The sequence below is a fragment of the Vulpes lagopus genome, chromosome 11 (genome assembly GCF_018345385.1).
Source record: "Vulpes lagopus strain Blue_001 chromosome 11, ASM1834538v1, whole genome shotgun sequence".
Taxonomy (NCBI): Eukaryota; Metazoa; Chordata; class Mammalia; order Carnivora; family Canidae; genus Vulpes; species Vulpes lagopus.
Genome location: NC_054834.1, coordinates 109618792 through 109639898, shown reverse-complemented (window position 1 = coordinate 109639898; position 21107 = coordinate 109618792). Strand labels below are relative to the sequence as shown.

Below are 21107 nucleotides of genomic sequence, written 5' to 3'. Positions count from 1 at the left end.
CAGCATCTGGCCGACAATTCACAGACACGTATATACAGCCCTATAGTCCTCAGGGATAGAGTCGCCTTATTACAGAGATGAAACAGATTTTATTGAGCATCATTCTAGCGAGCCCAGAGACACAGAAACTGTTGTAGCCTCCACGCTATAATCTGGAGAAAAAAAAAAAAAAGTCCCCCAAATGTGCCCTCTACGCTTATTAATTTCCTTAGATTCATCGTTTATCAGAGGTCCCCAAAGGACCACGTGGAGAAAATTCCCAGGACCACCGTAGTCTATCACAAGGAATTTCAGTTATTTGTAAAGTAATTCTGGGGCTGCAAAATGAAACGAGTGAACTTTCCCTAAGTTCTTAAATACTGTTAAAAGTCATCCTTAAACACTGTAATCCAAGACTTATCCCACATGCTCATACATTTGCTCTTGGCGCAATATTATTCCGTAAAACTAAAAATCATAGTTTGTTACAAAGGACCTGAAAGAGGCCCTTGAACACCACCCATTCACTGTTCGGGTCCTGTTCCTAATTATAAGACAACCATGCAAATTAACTCCACTTAAGAAATCGTGAATTACTCTAATTATATGTGGTTTGTTTTTCCGAAAAGACCGGAACTATTTCTGTCATTTGTGCGATTAAAAAAATCTACATGGACTCAAAAACACAGAAATTGAAATCACCTTCCCGTCAGAAATATGATTTTAGAATAGCACAAAATTAGAAGCCCCTGACATATCATAAAAAGCCTTTTAATGATTAATAGCGTTGAGTTCTCGGAGGAATTGCCAAGCTACCGACATAGTTAGCCTTTCAAGCCTCAGCATTCTTTTGAACGCTCCGAGAGGGCAAGCATCTTCTCTTTGGAATCCTTCATGCAGCTCTTGCTAAACGGAGCTCTAAAAAACGCACAAATTATTAGTTTTCCCATGAAGACTGGTGGAATGTCATGATTTAGAATAAGTGCCTCCCGGCTAGAGTCATACTCATGAGTCCTAAAAATGATTCATCTAATGCTTACAGGGCTGCAGCCAATATTTCAATTAAAAATGTATATTCATGCAGCTTCTTGGCAAAGAAAATGACAAAGATTTCAGTAGACCTAAAAAAAGCTGGTCACCAAGTGGAAGCATATAAAGACCAGTCTGGGGATCCCTGGGTGGCTCAGCGGTTAGCGCCTGCCTTCAGCCCAGGGCGTGACCCCGAGGTCCTGGGATCGAGTCCCCCATCGGGCTCCCTGCATGGAGCCTGCTTCTCCCTCTGCCTGTGTCTCTGCCTCTCTCTCTCTCTCTCTATGTCTATCATGAATAAATAAAATAAATAAATAAATAAATAAATAAATAAATAATAATAAATCTTTAAAAAAAAAGATCAATCAATTCAATCAGAAAACATGAACACAGTATTTACTTACTGTATTTAATGCATTAAAATAAATTTCACTTACATAATAAACGAAAATCATATAAATGACCCATTTATGTAACACCACTTACCCCCACAGGGTTATTTTGACACTTGGTCCTAATTAGCGCCTACGGTGACCGCATAGATTTTTAAACTACGCGTTTCTCTCACTTTCAAAGTCGACATTTCAAAGTCCGAAGCATACCTAAAAGGGATCGACGTGAGTCTCTCAAAAAATAGCCCATCTTTGAAAGTAGCAACGAGGTTTCTTTCCTTCCCGTGAAGTAGGCTCTGTGCCAGGATGGAGCCCAACACGGGGCCTGAACTCACGACCCTGGGATCAAGGCCTGAGCCCGCGTGCTCCGAGGTGTCCTCCTGGGCCATGGGGCTCCAGCTCTTGATTTCAGCCCCGGTCACGATCTCGGGATCGTCCGTGATCTCGGGGCTGCGAGCCCAAGTCCGGCCGGAGCAGGGCTCCACGCTCAGCAGGGAGTTCGCTTCTCTCCGTCTCCCCCTCCCTCTGCCCCGCCACCCCCTTTAAAGCAAGGAAATCTTTACAAAGGAGACATTTATTGCAAACTCCTGCTGCTGATGACACCGCATCGCACGCGTGAACAAGACGGGATTAGGGTGCGCGGCCTGGTGTTGCCCACACGCTCCCAGGGCACATGGACGTCGGGGAAAAGGCGACTGCACAGAGAATGAGAAATGCTCGAAGGGGAGCGCCCCGCAGCGTGTTCCAGGGGAGCTCGGGGCGGAGGGGCCGTGCCTAAGGGAGCGATGTTCGAGCTGCAGCTTGAGACACAGAGCGGGGTCTACGGGGAGGAAGGGACGCGGTGTCCGGGTGGAAGGTGGCAGGGGGGACCTGAACGCAGGCCAGCAGGGGTCAAGCGCAGACCAGACGGACGGAGGCGCAGTAGATGCAACGGACGGAGGTGAGGCCCTGAGGAAGCCCGTCGGGCCCGGCGAGCCCACCTGGGCCAGCGACCCAACGGGCCGGACGCGCTGGGTGTGCACGTGGACGGGCCTGTCGCCATCGTGGGCTCACGGCGGACACGCAGGCAGGAGCCGGAAGCCTGGGGCTCCAGCTCGGGCGACACATGGTGACATTGGAACCTGGGGCAGGGTTCAGCGTCCTCCGAAAGCAAGGGCAGGAGGCGGGCAAGCGCGGGGCAGGTCACGGTGCCAGCGGCAGGGGGACGTCCACGTGGAGCCGGAGGACGGTCGGGCTCCGGGAAGCCAGCGCCACCCTTCCAGCAAGGAACAGATCCCTTACCCGGCCAGCTGCAGGCTCAGAGCCCGTGTTAAATCCGTCACTGTGGGGGGCTCAAGCCTCCCCCGAACACCACCGGTGCTGGGATCCCGCCCAACAGCTCACAGCGACCGGGAACGTCGGGGGCTCCCGATTAAATGAGGGATGGGAGCAGCCCGGGCGGCCCCACGGTTTAGCACCTGCCTCGGCCCAGGTCGTGACCCCGGTCCCGGGACCGAGTCCCATGTCGGGCTCCCTGCATGGAGCCTGCTTCTCCCTCCGCCTGTGTCTCTGCCTCTCTCTCTCTCTCTCTCTGCCTCTCATGAATAAATAAATAAAATGTTTTAAAAAATTAATAAAATAAACGTGGAATGGGGCTGATCGCCAGTAAAAGGGGGAACTGTTATAAATTATCTGTTAAAGATGAAAAGGAATCCTATTTAATTAGGTTTTGCCAAATCGTTAAAAAATCTGGGACGCCCGGGTGGCTCCGTGGGTGAGCGTCTGCCTTCAGCCCAGGGCGTGACCCCGGGGTCCTGGGATCGGGTCCCCCATCAGGCTCCCCGCAGGGAGCCTGCTTCTCCCCCTGCCTGTGTCTCTGCCTCCCTCTCTCTGTGTCTCATGAATAAATAAATAAAATCTAAATAGAAAAACAAACAAACCGTGGGTCATTACACCATTTGAAATTCCAATCTTCCCTACAATTTTAGCACTGAAACACTTGGCCACCTTATCATATAAAAATTAAATACTATGACTTTTAAAAGGATTATACCAAATAGAATTTTAAAAAAAGAGCCTTTTCAAAAGTGACTTGTTTTAAAACTGTGATAATAACCTTCGTCCTCCACCTCCATTCCCAATGGTTAAGAGTCTCTCGCGTGTCAACTGTATAGCGGACTCTCAGGCCGAAGCACTGCTCATTACGCTGTGACGTGGCTACAGCGTCACCGAGGCCCGGGCCAGGCTCCCGCGCAGCTGACGTCACTGGCCCGTGGGTCCAGACGAGCCCCCCGACCCACGCAGTTGACACCAGCTGGGCCTCAGCCCCGGCGCTCGGAGGGGCGGTGGGAGCCAGGGTCCCCTCGCTGTCCTTGGGTCACCTCGTGGGCCCGTCCGTGCCCCGATGCCACGTCCTCGGGCTCTGCGTGCCCAGGGCGCCCCCACCCCCGTGCCACCCTGGCCAGGCAGCTCGCTCATCCCAACACCCGGCTCCTGTGGGCCTGGAACCTGCCATTGGTGACGAGGGAGCCCCCTGGGGTCACCGCCCCCCCCAACTGCCCTCCACCGTGCAAGGCTTGAGCTGCGGTTTCAAATCCGATAGACCGAATCTGACTCTGAGTCCTTTCCCCCAAATTTCTCATACTTTTTGGCTTCCTGGGGGTTCTCTATTTTCCAGCACAGTTCTGGGCTGAATTATAGTCATTATTTGTTCTATCCAGGAATTTGAGGTTGTTGTAAGTAGGCTATTACTACGTGTGTGAGGCTTATCATAAGGAATACAAAATCTATAATTTTCTCCCCAAAATATAATCTAATGTCAAGTATAAGTGTACATGATAAAACGGGGTATCAAATGCTCTTTTAATAATCTCATTACTGGGGATCCCTGGATGACTCAGCGGTTTAGTGCCTCCCTTTGGCCCAGGGCGTGACCCCGGGGTCCCGGGGTCCCGGGATCGAGTCCCGTGTCAGGCTCCCTGCAGGGAACCTGCTTCTCCCTCTGCCTGGGGCTCTGCTGCTCTCTTGTGTCTCTCATGAATAAATAAACAAAATCTTTAAAAAAAAAAATAGTCTCATTACTCTGGAAACTCACCGTGCTGCCCGCGCTGGTGCTGACGCAGGGCACAGAAGTGTCTCGGGCGCTGTTTTCATGCTCTCTACTAAAGGGGGTCTCCTCGGAATCTCTTTATAACGACACATGCTAGAAAACATGCAAGTAAAACTATAAAACTGAATATGAGGTAGAAGAACAGGGTTAAGGGATTTGAAGTGGAGGAAGGATGAGGAGGGTGGGAGGTAGAGAAGCGTGGGGGGACGATGAGATCGGCCAGGCCGGCGTGGAGCTGAAGGCCGGGCTGTCTCACAAGGCGACAGGGGAGCACTGACGAGGCGGTTTGATAGTTTTGGGTTAAAATACGCCCTCTTACGTTAACCCATGTCTTCTTCTTGCGGTAGAGTGGGTAAAATAGAGTCCACGTGGGCTCCAACCCCATCTCTGCCTGGTGACCTTGGCGGATTCCCGTTACCTCTTTGGGCCTAAGGCTTCCCATCTGTACCCTGAGTTCTTTACCTAAAAATTTCCACGTGAGGATTAGACGTGCTCAGTAGTATAGACAGCCGGGCACACCCCGCACACCCCGTAAGACGGCGAGTACTGGCCATTATTACTAAAATGATCAACGCTGCTAAGGAGCCTGTGGCAGATTTTTGATGACTCAGGAGTTTAGAAGACTCCACTTAAGAATGGGGGAAAAAAAAAGAAAAGGCCTATGAATTCCAAGCAGACATATTGCCCGTTGGAATCCCCGGTCTACAGTATTAACCGGGTCAAATTTTCCATAGGACAAATCATATAAAATATTCTTGGGTGCGTAAATAATAAAATAAAATAAAATAAAATAAAATAAAATAAAATAAAATAAAATAAAATAAATAAAATAAAATAAAATAAATAAATAAAATAAAATAAATAAAATAAAATAAATAAAATAAAATAAAATAAAATAAAATAAATAAATAAAATAAAATAAAATAAATAAAATAAAATAAGTAAAATAAAATAAAAAATTAAAAAATAAAAAATTAAAATAAAATAAAATAAATAAAATAAAATAAAATAATAAAATAAAATAAAATAAAATAATAAAATAAAATAAAATATTCTTGGGAGAATCTAACTATATAATATAAAAAATCAAAACTTGCTTTGAACAAGTCAAAATCCTACTGAAATAAATGAAATATAAGCTCATATTCCTTTTCTATCATAATTATTGTTATCTGTATCTTCTTATAAAATAATTAACCAAGAAACTTATCTCTAGTATATCTATTACTAAGCATATTCAAAACTATTTTTAAAAATAGTTAAAAGAGGACCTGCTTAAATTACAGCCATTAACAAGTCAAAATATAACTGAATTTTGAACTGTCCTTCAACAGCGAAATTTTTATATTTCATCCCAGGTTAGAATTAGCAAACAAGTTTATTGATGAGTCAAGGCAAACAGTGCTATTTAAGCAATTGTCGAAATTTGAAAGGAAAGAATACTTCCCACACAAATGTCAAATAATTTTCCTTTCTGCGCGTACCAGCCAGCATTCAGCCTTTTATTAAAATTATTATGTGGCATTAATTACCCTGTGTTATCTCTCGGTAACTCCAAAAAAAGTAAATAGCCTGACGATGGCTTTGAGAGTTTTAATTGCATCTTCCTATCATTCGGGATGTGTTAATGGAGCAGTTGTTTAATATTCCGAAACTGGGTGGGGAAAAAAAAGAACACGCAAAAACGTTCTGTTCTCGCAGCACGACCTTCGGGGATAATAAAGTAGATTTAATATTAAAGCTCTAACTTTGCATTCCAGAAATCTAAATACCACTCCAGTCTTACAGAAATTAGTAAAATCTGCACAGAAATGTTGTCTAATCATCTTACATAAGGTAACCTGGGATTACTGGCAACAACTTACATAAAAGAATCTATTTCTACGTTTTGTTAAAATTGCTCTTCGCTCATACGGTTTTCAAAATTAAGTGAAAAATGCTTCCCTTGTGCATTTTTTTTCCTACTTTTTGTTCAAAAGTAGTAAATTTTCCCCTGATTTATCCAATGGCTACTCAACCAAACTGAGGATATACAACAATCCACATCCCCATATATATTTCAAGGTATTTTATGAAATACCTGGCTCGGGGCTGGAATTCTTTACTCACTCACAACTCTTCTTCCTCCTAAAGTCAAAAGATACCCAATCCTTGAAATTACCTACTTATGTTTAGAAATACTGCCTTACAAGAATTCTATTTCGGGTGCTAAAATATACCTAAAGAACATATTTTTTCCCGATTATAAAAGCCGTGTATGTTCATTAGACGCACTACACTTTAAAAATAAGTTAAAAGTAAAAAAAAACAAAAAAAATTAAAATTCACCCAGAAGGAGCCACTGCTAGCATTGAAACCCACTGGAGTATTTCATATTAATACCCACCATTTGCTTTGACGTGGATGGACCTGGAGGGTATGATGCCGAGTGAAATAAGTCAATCAGAGAAGGACAAACATTATATGGTCTCGTTCATTTGGGGAATATAAGAATTACTGAAAGGGAACAAAGGGAAAGGAGAGAAAATGAGTGAAAATCTCAGAGAGGGTGACAAAGCATGGGAGACACCTAACTGGGAAATGAACAAGGGGTAGTGGAAAGGGCGGGGGGTGGGGGTGCCTGGGTGACGGGCACTGACGGGGGGCGCTTGGCAGGATAGCACTGTTATGCTATATGTCGGCAAACTGAACTCCAATAAAAAAATTAAAAAAAAAAAGAACGAAAAATAATAAAGGTCGCCAGGCCGTGTTGAGATCTTGCTGTAGAGACAGCTGCGTGTCCCAGTCTCGTTCTTTTCACTTTGGTTCTGTTCGCATTTTATAACGGGTTTTTCCTACGCCGCTGGATATCCCTTTATAACTGGAGTGTAACTGAGTATTCTATTAGTTGTCGGGGTGCAACCTAGCGACTGGACGTACGTTATGGGAAGCTCACCGCGGCGGTGAGCGCAGCCACCATCTGTCACCATACAGTCATTTCAATATATTGCCTCTATGCCCTGCCCCGTCTTTATATCCTTGTGGCTTCTTTCTTTATAACTGGAAGCCTGGATTTCTTAATCCCCTCACTTATTCTGCCCCGGACCCACATCCCCTCCCCTCCAGCAACCACCAGTTAACTCTCTCTGTCTATCCCTCCGTTCCCGTTTTGTTTTGTTTGTTCATTTAACGCCTTCTTAGATTCCACCTACAAATGAAAGCATAAGGTAATTTGTCTTTCTCTGTCTTTTCACTTAACACCCTCCAGGTCCATCCATGTTGCAACAAGTGGCACGTAAATATTTCTAAATGTCACTATTTCACTGTGCCTAATATCCCTTTGTTGGACATAGGAATGATATTTTTTTTCAGATAACTCAACAAAGTCAGGTACCATTTATGTGCTTGTATTTCCTTACTCTGCAGCACCTCTCCCGTGTAGAAAATTGCTTCTTGAACGTACTTGTTGAGAAGCGCTACGGCATCAAAACTGAAAATATACAGACTGAATCCATCATTTGTTCCCAAGTCTCCGTCTGCCTTCCTGTCCCTCTCCGTCTGTCTCTCTCTCCATCACATTTCCAATCTCAGCACGTACAGCCGTCACCCGTAGTCTTCAGTCGCGAGCACCCTGGGCCATCATATTTGGTTCCTATTACCATCCTTTGTCTACAATCCACACGAAAGCAATTCCACGTTTCGAGACACCAGGAGTACATTTACTTTCCTTCGTCCCTGTCCCTACCAGCTTCTCCTTCACCAAGCCTATTATTTCAGACCCACATGACCGCACAGTCGCCCAGCTAGCTCTCCTTCCCCCAGCATCGCTAGAACATTCCGCGTCTCTACACCGCACCCCCAAAGTGGTGTCCGTAAAACAGACATGTGACGCGGTGGCTCACCTGCTTCACACCCTCGGACGGTGCCAACTGCAGCAGGAGAACGTCAGATTCCTCACGTGCTCCCTCTTCGTGTGTCCCATTAACTCCCTCGCCATCATCGCTCCTGTCCACACCTCCTGTACGGCCCTGGGTAATTTTCACTCCATCTGTCCTGAACTGCTTTGAGTTCTAACGAACGATGCTTTTTCATAAATGCTTGCAGGGTCCCCCGTACGTCCCATTCCTCCAGACTGAACAGTCACCCTTAGGTTAGGCATTGTGTCCTTTCAGTGACCCTCTCTAGCGCACCCCAAGTACAGGCTCAGGGACCTGTACCCTCCAATGGAAGGTGAGGCAGCAGGTCTACAAAATTCATGTTCACTCAGAACTTCAGCATTGACCTTATTTGGAAATAGGATCTTTACAGATGTAATCAGAAATGAAATCATTCTGGATTTACGATGGACCCTGAATCCAAAGACTGGAACATTTGTGAGAAGCAGAGAGAAGAGGACACAGACAGGGACACCTCGTGAGGAAAGCCATGCGGAGAAGATGGAGCCAGAACGTAGTCATGCGGCAACGAGTCGAGGAAGCTTCTAGAAGGAACAAAGAAGCATCTTCCTCCAGACTCTTTGGAGGCACCTTGATCTCCGACTTCTGGGCTCTAGGGTTTCTGTTGGTTTAAGCTGCCCAGTTTGTGGCTCTTTGTTATGGGAGCCCTAGGAAACCCGCCTCTTATCTTACAATTGTTACAATATATGAATTGCTGTATTTCGGTTCTCTCTGGACCAACTCCTTCAAAGTTTCAGGTTCACTGCTAAGTACAGCAATCGACATAAGACAGGCGATTAATAAACATGCGTAAAAGAGAATGACTTTTTCATAATAGTAGGTTTCTACTGAAACCTGAGCAACTCTATTATTTAATCTACGTTCATTTTCCCTGCAAAATCTTTATTATTTGAGATACTGTTGCTGTTGGAGTTTGCTGGCTTTCAAACGACGGTTCTGAAGAAGGGCTTTAGCCCTTCTTTTTATGCTTTTACTGCCCCATATTCGTTCCCCATCCTGGTCTCAAAACTTGGAAGTGCCTTTTGGGAACTTATCCTCTCGGCAAGTACAGTCTTCAGAGAACTGCCCATCAAGGGCCCGGGGTGCCGGCAGAGGGCAAACAATTCTGAGCCAGTCACGCAGGCCCTTTGTGCAGGCGGGTGAAGAGCACCACGCAGGACGGGCCGCGGGCGCTCCACGGGGACCCTCTGGCCACGGCCCGGGCAGTTCTGGATCCGCTCTGAGCTGACAACTGTCTGTCCGGCTCAGTACCCTCTGACTCGGCCAACGGACTCCCAGCCCTTCAGCGGGCTGCCCTTTATGGCTCAAGGAATCCAGAACCAGTTTCCATTCCTTGCAATCTGGGAACAGTAAGGAACAGTAATCCCCAGGAGACACCCCTCCCCCTCCGGGGATGCGGTCACCACATAGCACTGGCTGTGGGCATGGGTCGACATCCCATCAGAAAGTCCGGGCGAGGCCGTCAAGCCACCTACCTGGTGGCCCGTACCACCTGAGCTTCGTGACTTGCCAACTTCGGTCCCTCAGGCATTTCCATTTCTTCACACACGGCACGTATTAGAGGGAATCCTAGTCTCCCTCACTTATTTTCATCTTTACGTATAAAAATTATCCTTCTAAAAAATGCTTCTTATTTTTCACTGGACTAGATTTTCTCAAAGCAAATCATGCTCTAAAAAGCAAATTAAAACATTTTATAAACAATGTTACCTCTAAATAAGGACAGGCTTTGGTATAATACGTGACACCCTTAAAACAGGAATCATTAGTTTGCATTAAAAGACCCATAGTTTACCACTTTGCAGCATACAGACCAACATCTCTGATAAAGAATCGCTTTGCTAGCTTTCGCTATTTCATTCAAATAGCATTAATTTATAAGGAAGTCATTCATTCCAATTATGATTACATAAATGTACAGAGCATTTTTCCCCTTAAACCTCATCATTAAGTGAAAACTAATGTCATTAAAGATTAATTTGAAAATCATTAATTGTTGGAGCAGGAGTGTCACGTACATATATTGATACGCTGAACATAAATTTTAAACGTGCAGCCAAAGGTCAGTGGCAGCAAAAGGGTTTTCTTCATTTCTTCAATGGCTTAAAGGTTATTTTCTTTTGTATTCAAGTTCTGATAAAGCATAATGCATTTCCTGAAAAGGATCTGAAATAGCTCTCCACTGAAGGACCTCCCCAGAGACTCTTCAGACAAAGTGCTCTCCTCTTATTACAACAGAAAAGGGCAAAAGAAATTATACTTCTTGCTCCTTTCTGCTACTTTCTTCACACTGCGTTACATTTCTGTCATCTTCATTCTGCTCCTCTCTCTTGAGTGGCTACATGTCGCTCCTCACGCTCTCCGCCTGGTAGACCGCAATGTCCATGACGAGGCGGCTCTTTATACTCCGAAAACCTAGAAACTACGTTATGCTCACCGTGGAGTCTTAGCCTCATTTGTGATCCCAAACACTAACCTTTCCCTTTCTGTCCCACAGGCTTGACTTTCTACTTCCGCACATTTACAGGGAACAGGCGTGAGCCTTCACCTACCCCTACGTTTCCCAGTCTTCCCGCATGATTAGTCCACCGTTTCCCTTTCTCTTTCATTTGTTCCCATCTTAGGCTAATCTGTAAATTTAGCCATTTTATTGATGTCAGGCCTCTTCTGTCTTCAACTGTCTTCAACAACATTAGTTGACAACAGATGAAAACCTGTTCTGGCCTAGTCATGATATCAGACATTCCGCTAGTTGCAAAAACAAACAAACACCTATTTCATTAGGGGAGAAAGAGAACACGAGACAAAGGCAAGCAAAAATACAAGAACGCAATATATTTGGAGAATTTTATGAAATTTTATTGATCTATACTAAGGAATGATTAAAGATGAAGCTCGAATCTTATAAAGTCAAGATTCAGATCACAAGGATCTTCTATTTCCTGAGAATGTTACATAAAGGGAGCAGCATAATCCTATTTGGGTTTTCAAAAGCCTCTTTGCAGGGAAATGTTTGAAGGGGGAAAGCTCAGAAACAGTCTGACAGCTTCGCAGCTATTCAGCTAGTTTAGAAAAAATAATAGAAGCCAGTAATCAGTGGAAGAGAGATTGCAGAGAAGGAGACAAATGAGAAAAATTTAAGGAATGGGATGAAAAAGACTGGCTAACCAACTCCAGGTAATGCATATTAATACAAAAAGGATTCAGATTGACTCTAAGTTTTCCAATTTGACTATTGAAATGGATAACAACAACAACAACAACAACAAAAAGAAATGGATAACAAACGATCAGAGGGGTAGGATTCTAATCAGACAGGATTTCAAAGAATGTGGCATGAACTGTTGAAGTGGGTCCATCTCCACAGGTACACCAAGCAAATGGAAGGATCTAGAAGTCTGTTGGGACAGGGGCCTCTGAGCCGCCTCCTGACACTGATGCCCTTCCCCGATCCCCCGCCCTGAATGTGGGCAGGACCTACGACTCACTTCTAAAGTACTGAAGACTCCGGAAGTAGTACTTTAGTAGTTTCCTGTGGCTGTTACAGCGAATAACCACAACCTGGGTGACGTAAAACAACAGAAATTTATTGTGCCATAGTTTCGGAGGCCAGAACTGGAATCAAGGTGGGTTGATGAACCCCCTGCCCGTAGGGGTTCACAGGGAGAGTCTGTGCCTTGCCTCTTCCAGTCTCTGGTGGCTCCCGGTGGTACTACCTGACTTGTGGCGGCATCACGCCAGCCCTGCCTCTGTCTTCACGGGGTTTTCTCCTCTCCTAAGGCCACACGTCAGTAGATTATTATGGCTCATCTAGCTAATAATCCTTGTTTGCACTCAACATCCTTAGTCTAAGTGCATCTTCGAAGACTCTTTCCAAATGTCACATTCACAGGTACCACAGGTTAGGACTTGACGTATGTTTCTGGGGGGCCATCACTCAACTCACTACACGTGGAATGACGCTTCCTACATTCGGTTGTGAAGGAATGTTGTTTCCACGGTCATGCTCACTTGTGCTCTCTCTTGGATTGCTTGTCTAGTTTTCACATCACGAGGCAGCCCTATACAGAGGCCCCCCCATGGCGGAGTCTGGAAGTGGACTCTTCAGCCCCAGCTGAGCTCTGCAATGACCAGCTCCAGCTGACAGCATGACAGCAGCATCATGACAGACCTGGGGCCTGAGGCACCACTGCGCCCGGGAACTATGAGCTAATGCGTAAGGATTGTTTTAAGCTGCTAGGTCTTAAAAAAAAATTAAAAAAAAAAAAATAAGCTGCTAGGTCTTGAAGAGATTTATCATCCAGCAGTAGAAAACTAATACGGAGTTCACCAAAATGTCAAGGCTAGCTAGGTCAACAATAATTAACAAAAACCACAGAAATGATTCAATTTATCATTTAAGAAATATTTATGGAGTATCCTCCATAAAACTAACATTGTGGTGGGTTTTATTTAGATCTAAGTCTATATCTGTAATGATAAGTGAGGAGCCCATCCTCAAGAATCGTAGAGTCTCCGGGAACGAAAGGCAAGACCACGATGCATGGTATGACGCAGGAATGTAAACTGGGTGAAGGAATACAGCACGCAGAGTAAGGATCTGATCCAGGTCCCAGAAGTCAGAAAAGACTTCCTAGAGAAGCTGAATTCTTAAATTCCACAAACTGACCGACCTAGCACTAGATACCATCAGTGTTCCCTTCCTTTCAACAATGCAAAATTTAAGACACCTCTATGTAGTAAGGACACTTTTCCTGTCCGTTCCACTAAGGGCCCTATAATAAATTTAGCTAACCTTTTAGGGCAAGAACATAAATCCATTCCCACCGCTGGAAAGGCTGGAGCTAAATTATATATACAGTGGTTATTAAACTTTACATCATATTTCATGTTTTATTTGGTGTAACTTGTTTTTTACCCTTATTGTACATTTACTTTCATTTTAAGGAAACTCAAATCACTTTAAGTAATAAATAAATGAATCATCAATTGTATATAAGGAATTGCAATGGAAGCTATAAACAAAAAAACAAAACAAAACAAAACAAAAAAGTGAGAGAGGACAGAAAAATCCCCAGTGTCCGAAACCAAACCTATAATTTTACCAACAAAAACATCTCACTTTTCCCATATTTCCCCCATTTTTGTTAATTCCATCAACATGCCCTTCTTGCCTCACATAAAAGACCCTCCCCTTAACCTCCCAGCACTTAAGCACTGCCTTGGTTTTTATGGACATTACTCTCAGGCTAGATAAAGTTTCTACTGCTTCTTGCTTGAATTCTTCCAACGTCTAGAAACATTGCTTCCTGGGTAACCTTCATCAGACTTGATGTCTGTGGGAAAATCCCATCAGTTGATAATCTAGCAGCTGCATCTCCACATAATTACCAACTAGTCTGTTGAAAAATGTGATTCAATTAGGGACACCTGGGTGGCTCGGTTAAGGGCCTGCCTTTGGCTCAGGTCATGGTCTCAAGGTCCTGAGATCTGGCTCTGTGATGGGCTCTCTGCTCAGCGGGGAGTCTGCTTCTCCCTCTCCCTCTGCCCCCCACCCCCATGTCCTGTGCTCTGTCTCTCTTTCTCTCTCTCTCTCCAATAAATAAATGAAACCATTTTACAAACTATGAGCCAAGCGTCACACTATCATGGTGTACTGTATTCACTGGCTGGTCCTGCAGGTCTCATCCCCTGCTCTACGAGCTCCTCGGGAATGGAGATTATGTCTTCATCTTTTTTCTACAGTTGCTCAAGTTCCTCAAGTACCTGGCAAATAGCAGATATTTAACAAATGCTGATGAAAAGGGAAGGAAAAGCCTAGGAATCATTCTCCTTCCTTTGGGTTTGCTCTCCCTGCACCAGTCTAACGCACACGTCACTTCTGTATCAAGCACCTTAAAAGACTGCATGGACCACCTCATTCCCCTGCAATTGTTCCTTCATCACACATGGCGAAACATAAACGCCAAAGGACAGAAATCCAAATACGCAACGTACGGCCCATCACCCTGCAGTACCCACCTAATCTTCCCTATTTCCTGACCACCTGCCTCTCTTTCTCAGCTGTGTATCTGCTCCACCTCGGCCTCCAGTTAGAAGAGCACCCGCCACACTTGTACCTACTCTAAAAAGTGCAACTCAACCGGTCTCACATCCGTGAGCTGTTCTTGGCACCCAGCACGTTCTGCTTTTACCAAAGGAACTGAAATACGTTTCTCGTCTTGCCCCATTTTATTGAAAATTAAAAGGGGTAAGAAAATACTTCTAGACCTTCCTGCTCTTAATGTCCACCACCACCACCAATAATAATCAAACCATCATAGTGCTTAGGCTTATTTCAATAATAAACTTTCAATAAATACTAATTGAATACAATATATTTGCTATCATTTATAAAGAATGTATTTTTAAACAGTGTAGAAAGACCACGCATATACATGTGCTTTTGTGCTTAGTTATGTAAGGGATATACTGGCTGAATATATGGGAGTAGAGGATGCTATTGCTTACAAGTAAAATTTAAAATACTAATTTTGAATTTTTTCTTCAACATAAACCAGGTTTTGTTTGGGAATTTCTTTGAATGAAAACGTGTTAAGTCCTAGATCAACAAACACTTTCAAAAACGGTTAATGAAGACTGTAACTCATTACTACTTTCTGGAGATAAGTTCATAAATAATAGAAAGCCTTTGGAATAGCATAGCCATTGAGCCAGTGATGCTAATTTTACTAACTCTACCAATGCGAAATAAGTGATGTACATACCAACTTATCTATAAAGATAATACCTGAATAATAAACACAATCTAAGCAATATTTTAAAATCATTTGTCCATATAAACAGATACAAAGAAAAATATAAGACATTAATTCGTATTCTCAAAATCAAATAGATTTGTTAGGAAAATAAAGAAATTCAACAAAGAATACATTTCCCAGCTTTGTTTAAAGAGGAAAACCAACAAAACGTTAACCGATATAGAACAAAATGAACAAAATGATGACGACCCTGAAGTCAAGCAAGAGTCGGGCACTTAACCGACTGAGCCACTCAGGCCACCCCTAAGAAGTTATTTTTAGAAAAACAGGCTCATTTGTGATTTTAATTTTATTTTGCTTTTATGTATTTTATCATATTCTGCAATAAAACTAACTTTTTAAATATTTGGTACAAAATAAAAGCATCGTTTACAGTCTCCAATGTTCTTTCAAAAGGGTGGGAAGTGGGATCCCTGGGTGGCGCAGCGGTTTGGTGCCTGCCTTTGGCCCAGGGCGCGATCCTGGAGACCCGGGATCGAATCCCACGTCAGGCTCCCGGTTCATGGAGCCTGCTTCTCCCTCTGCCTGTGTCTTTGCCTCTCTCTCTCTCTCTGTGACTATCATAAATAAATAAAAAAAAAAATTAAAAAAAAAAAAAAAAGGGTGGGAAGTATGTAGGCGGCCACTTACCCTTACCTGGGAGCGCTCAGACACCGCTGAAAGAACACGCAGGTGCTTGACCTCGGATGGCTTCAATCATACAGTTGCCATCTGAGTCCTTCGATCACTTTCTCTCCCATGTGTAGCAGAGGAAATCACGTACGACTGAAAATAAAATTAAAATTGGCTTCAGTAGAGTCAACCAATAATCACGGGTTAAATCTATTTCAATTCAGGGCTTGTGACACATATTCTAAAATTCTAATTACGTTTCTTGTGGAAGTCCAAGAAAGTCACCTGACAGAAAAGCCAATGGCAAAGCATGTAATTGTTTTGAAAAGACAGAGTCGCAGGTGGCCAGACAAGGTCAGCTACCAACATCGCTGGTAGTCAGTTAAGTGCTCGGGCCCTGGCATTCCGGGGAAGGCCCGCGGCTGGTGGACGGGCCCCTCCCCGCTTATCGGCTAATTAACCAACCAACTGCACCGTCTGCCCTGATGAAGAAGATGGAACAGGATTTTAGAAAGCGCTGATCTGGGATCCCTGGGTGGCGCAGCGGTTTGGCGCCTGCCTTTGGCCCAGGGCGTGATCCTGGAGACCCGGGATCGAATCCCACGTTGGGCTCCCGGTGCATGGAGCCTGCTTCTCCCTCTGCCTGTGTCTCTGCCTCTCTCTCTCTCTCTCTCTCTCTCTCTGTGACTCTCATAAATAAAAAAAAAAAAAAAATAGAAAGTGCTGATCTATTTAGACTCTCGTTCCACGTCCACTGCCACGGAGAAGCATTTAGGGAGCTCATCCTTCTATTCACTCTCACGCTCGCTGAGAACAAACGCAGCAGCTGATCAAGATTCTCACATCTTTATTCCAACAGGGGAAAGGAAAGAGTCTTTCCAGATGCAACACAAATTATGCCTTCCTTCAATTTGGTCATTTCCAACGTACCTCTGATATAAATTTCAAATATTAGCAAAAATATTCACAGGGTAGTATCTCCTCTTGCCAAACCTGCTGTTCTGTTTTGCTTTGGCAAAAATACGAAAGCATAGCTCGCTCTTTTGTTCGACTTCCCTCCAGAGCTTTGATACCGGCCGTTGGTACAGCAAGATCTCTATTTTTTGACTTTCTCAAAGAAGAGACTAAAGACAGACGTCAAATATTTCATTTCTGCCCCTTTGTATCTAAGCCATCTAAATATTCTCAACACTACCTTTTCCCCCTTAGCCACCATTTTCTTTAGAAGTCCACCTATTTGTTCACGCCATTTCCGTTCATTTTCTTTTTTTTCTTAAAGATTTTATTTATTTATTCATGAGAGACGAGAGAGAGAGAGAGAGAGAGAGAGAGAGGCAGAGACACAGGCCGAGGGAGAAGCAGGCTCCATGCAGGGAGCCTGACGTGGGACTCGATCCCGGGACCCTGGGGTCACGATCTGAGCCGAAGGCAGGCACCAAACTGCTGAGCCACCCAGGGATCCCTCCCATTCATTTTCTAACATTAGAAAGACAAGAAAGGGTCTTAGTTTGAGTGGCCCCAGGGGCAAACTCTAAAGTAATAATTCAAGTAAATAGGTCTGCTTGGGAGATGCTGAAGGAAAGGGTTTTTAGATCATCAACAACATCTACCACAACAGACAAGGACTGTAAAATTAGAATTAAAATATGAGCATGGAAAATAAAATAAAATAACAAAATAAACAAAATAAAATAATAAAATAAAATATAAAATAAAAATAAAATAAAATAAAATAAAATAAAATAAATAAAATAAAAATAAAAATAAAAATGAAAATAAAATAAAATAAAATAAAATATGAGCATGGTATATCTTAAGTCCAAGAATGGATATTTTATGATTTTAGTGAAAACAAGTCTATCAGCCCAGCGATGCTATGATTTAGTAAAATCACATGGTTCTCCCTTCGCGGTTACTGAGTCTTCGCTCTACACATGATATGGTTCATTCTCTCTTCCCCCAAAACGTAAAGGCCCCATCACCACGTATCTGAAGCTGCAGAACTCAAACAAGACACGGTGAAACGTAACCAGGACTCTACGCCATGGTTTCCAAAGTGACTTAACTGGATCATTTTTCTTTTTTTGTCTTGGGGAGAAGGGAGAAAAGGGGGAGAGAAAATTAGTTCTTTTTTAGCATGATGATAATTTCTCTATTTATTTTGTGCAAATGTTGGTCTTAGGGAAATACATAGGAAAGAAATCATCCAAGATAACCTAAGTAACCAGACTGTTCACAAAAACCCCATTCCAAAATATTATAGGAAACTGAATATTTTCCGTAAAGCGGTTAATTCAACTTAACAGCCCCACAGTTTGTGTTTCTGTCTCAGATTGACTGAAATCCAGGCTTGCTGTGGGAATGTTTTCAGCCTGGAATACTTTATGTAATGTCACAGAATAAAGAAGAGCGCTAAATACCCACATCGAAAAACCAGAATGCACTTGTGCCTGCTTCTGTCTTCCTCCTTGCAAGAAAATGACACGTTCTCCGAAGTGGATCTATGTTCCGTGCCTGAGACCATTAGATTTGTGCACATACAGAGCATTTTCAAATATTCTTGCAAAAAAATGAGAGTCGTTCTTTTCAGTATATGTATATTGTAAAGTATAAAATCTTGCTTCCAATGTGAATGTCTCTTAAAATTTCAATATGAACGCAATACACTCGATTTCGTATTATTTTGCCACCAACGATTACATATTGACGTGAAATCTGAAGATGTATACGAAATTACGTGAAGCCAACCGCTTCTTTACCAGAACCATCATTTCCCCCCCCCAAACCAGTATTAGTTTAAGAGACTACATTTATTGACACTGAAATATGACCAGCTGCTTCCATTTGTTAATGCAGACAGTATCTTTAAATATTTCATACATAGTAAAACCAACGAAAACCAACAAGCCAGGCGAAGATGTATTTCCACTTGTCATCAAATGAAATAGAAACCAGTATTACCAGGATCTTAAAACTGTTTCCAAGTCATTTTGCTCCCTATGCTTCTTTTTTATATCTAGCCCCAAGAATTCAGTGATATCTCGAACTAAGTTACAAAATGTCGCAAAAAACAGTTTTCCTAGATCTTCATCTTTTTTTTATTCCGTCTGGGCATCTAAATTCAAAATATACAAGATCAGATCCTCGGGCCTGTGATTTTCCTTTTTCCCCCCTTTGTCCTGTGATTTTAATTAAGTAAATGCTACAAGGTTTGTTCTAATTAGTCAAGCTGAAACCTGGCATTAGGAGTCCCTCATTCCACTTACCCATCGTCATGGAGTTAAATCAGAATAACTTTAATTCTACTTGGTGCCCACGCTGCCGCCTGGTTTCTTCCCCAGCTCCGCGCTCCCCAGCCCAGGACCCCGTGGCATCGACCGGACCAGTCCACGGGCAGCCGGGTGACCCCTGGACGAGACCCAGGCGGGCCAGTGGGCATTGGCCCCCAAGTCCACAGCCTGGGGACCTTTCCTGGCTGCTGTCTAGTCGGTCACTGTGGCCTGGTGCCCGGGACAGGACGTGCTGTCGGGAGGCCACATGGGGACACGGGGCCACCCTTTCCCACCCCGTCCGCTCACCGGGCCCGCACTGCAGGGGTGCAGAGCCGGAGGGTGATCCTGAAGCAGCAGCACCCCGAGCGCACCTGGCACCCCGGGTGGGGCATGGGGGGAAGGTCCACACCCTCCTCCATGAGGGCCAGCGGGGGTGGGGGGAGCTGTGCGGGCGGCAGGGGCACGAGCCAAGGACCAGGGCCCGGGGACGAACGTCCTGCTGCAAAGGCTGCAGTCTGCGAGCCGTCACCTTAGAAGGTGTCATATCAGGGACCTGGGAAAGGCCACCATGGGCCCAGGGCCATCGTGAGCCAACAGGAGATGGGACGCCACCTGCCATGATGGGCAGGTGCCAGGGACCTGGTGGGAGAGTCGTATCAGGGACCTGGGAAAGGCCACTGTGGGCCCAGGGCCATTGTGAGCCAACAGGAGATGGGACGCCACCTGCCAGGTGGGGCAGGTGCCAGGGGACACGATGGAAGAGTCATATTAGGGACCTGGGAAAGGCCACTGTGGGCCCAGGGCCACCATGAGCCACGGGGAGACGGCAGGCCACCCGCAGGCCGGGAGGGGGCAGGCCCGCAGGAAGGCCGTGGGAGACCTGGGCCGTGAGCAGGGCCACATGGCGAGGCTGCTGGACACCGGGCGGTGAAGTCCAGGTTTCGCCCGAGGACGGCGGGGGTCGGGGCGTCGGGAGCGGCTCAGTCAGGTGGGTGCTGTGGGCGTTGGGCGCCAGCGTGGCTCGGAGGCCGTGGGGACCGTGGGGGACGGGGACACGCGAACTGCGCCTCGAGGGCCCAGGACCAGCGCGGCTGTGTGTGTGCAAACACCGAGGCTCTGTGCACCTGCCACGGAGAAGCGGGCCCTAGGCCCCCCCCCCCGGAGCTGTCACCCTGCAGCGGGGCTCGGACCAGGGCTCCCTCCACAGGCACGAGGTCACTCCGTGGGCATCGCGCGGTCCCCGTGCCCGGCTCCATCTGGAGGGAAGACAGCGACAGAGGACACGTGCCCAACCATCCCAGAATCAACAACAACCTTAAATTCGCCAATCCCAACACAAATGCGACCTAGTTCTTTCCCCCGCCTTTGACGGGAAACTCTCAGGGACGCTCTGAAGCTGTCACCAGCAGGAAACTGTCCTGATAGAAGAAGCAGGAGAACAATTATCAAGTCAGTCGCCCTTTCTGGTGAAATCGGCAGAAAACGCATCACTCAGTTCCTTCATGACATAAGGAAAGTCTGGTTTTCAGTTCCTTAATGTCAGTGACACATTTACCTACCAAATACTGCAAGTTGCTGTCATCTCACATTAAGACCGAGGCCACGAGCAGATAAAAAGGCATTAAAGCAGCTAAATCATCATCAAAGGTGCCAAGGAATTTTATTAATGGTTATCTTTGTCTAGTATATTTTATACATTTAATTCGTTTTTTTAATTAATCATCTTGACTTAGTTCTAATACTAGGATTATTTCTAAAATACTGCAAATATGGATTTCAATACCAAGTTCTTCAAAAATGGATTTTTTTTCCAAATATTCTCCATATTTTAGGTTCCTTCTGTCCTTTGTTCAACTTCTTCCCTGTTTTCTTCCTTATTTTCTCTGCACTCTTCTTTCCTTCCTTCATCTCAAAAAACAGAATCATGACTTACTGTTCTTCACTGTAGTATTTTAATAGATCACAACATATTCAGGAGA

General features: G+C 44.8%; 1 protein-coding gene across 14 annotated transcripts in view; it reads right to left on the bottom strand.

Moving 5' to 3' along the window:
* The window catches only part of GULP1 (GULP PTB domain containing engulfment adaptor 1), a 218300-nt gene that overhangs the window by 123679 nt on the left and 73514 nt on the right, over positions 1-21107 (bottom strand). For 12 of the 14 annotated variants that reach the window (XM_041773954.1, XM_041773949.1, XM_041773956.1 and 9 more), the window contains exon 2: positions 15875-16009. The gene's annotated coding sequence lies outside the window, so the exon portion shown is untranslated. Of the gene's footprint in view, positions 1-4473; positions 4582-15874; positions 16010-21107 lie in introns of all 14 variants that reach the window. The other 2 variants (XM_041773953.1, XM_041773951.1) reach the window with 2 other exon arrangements.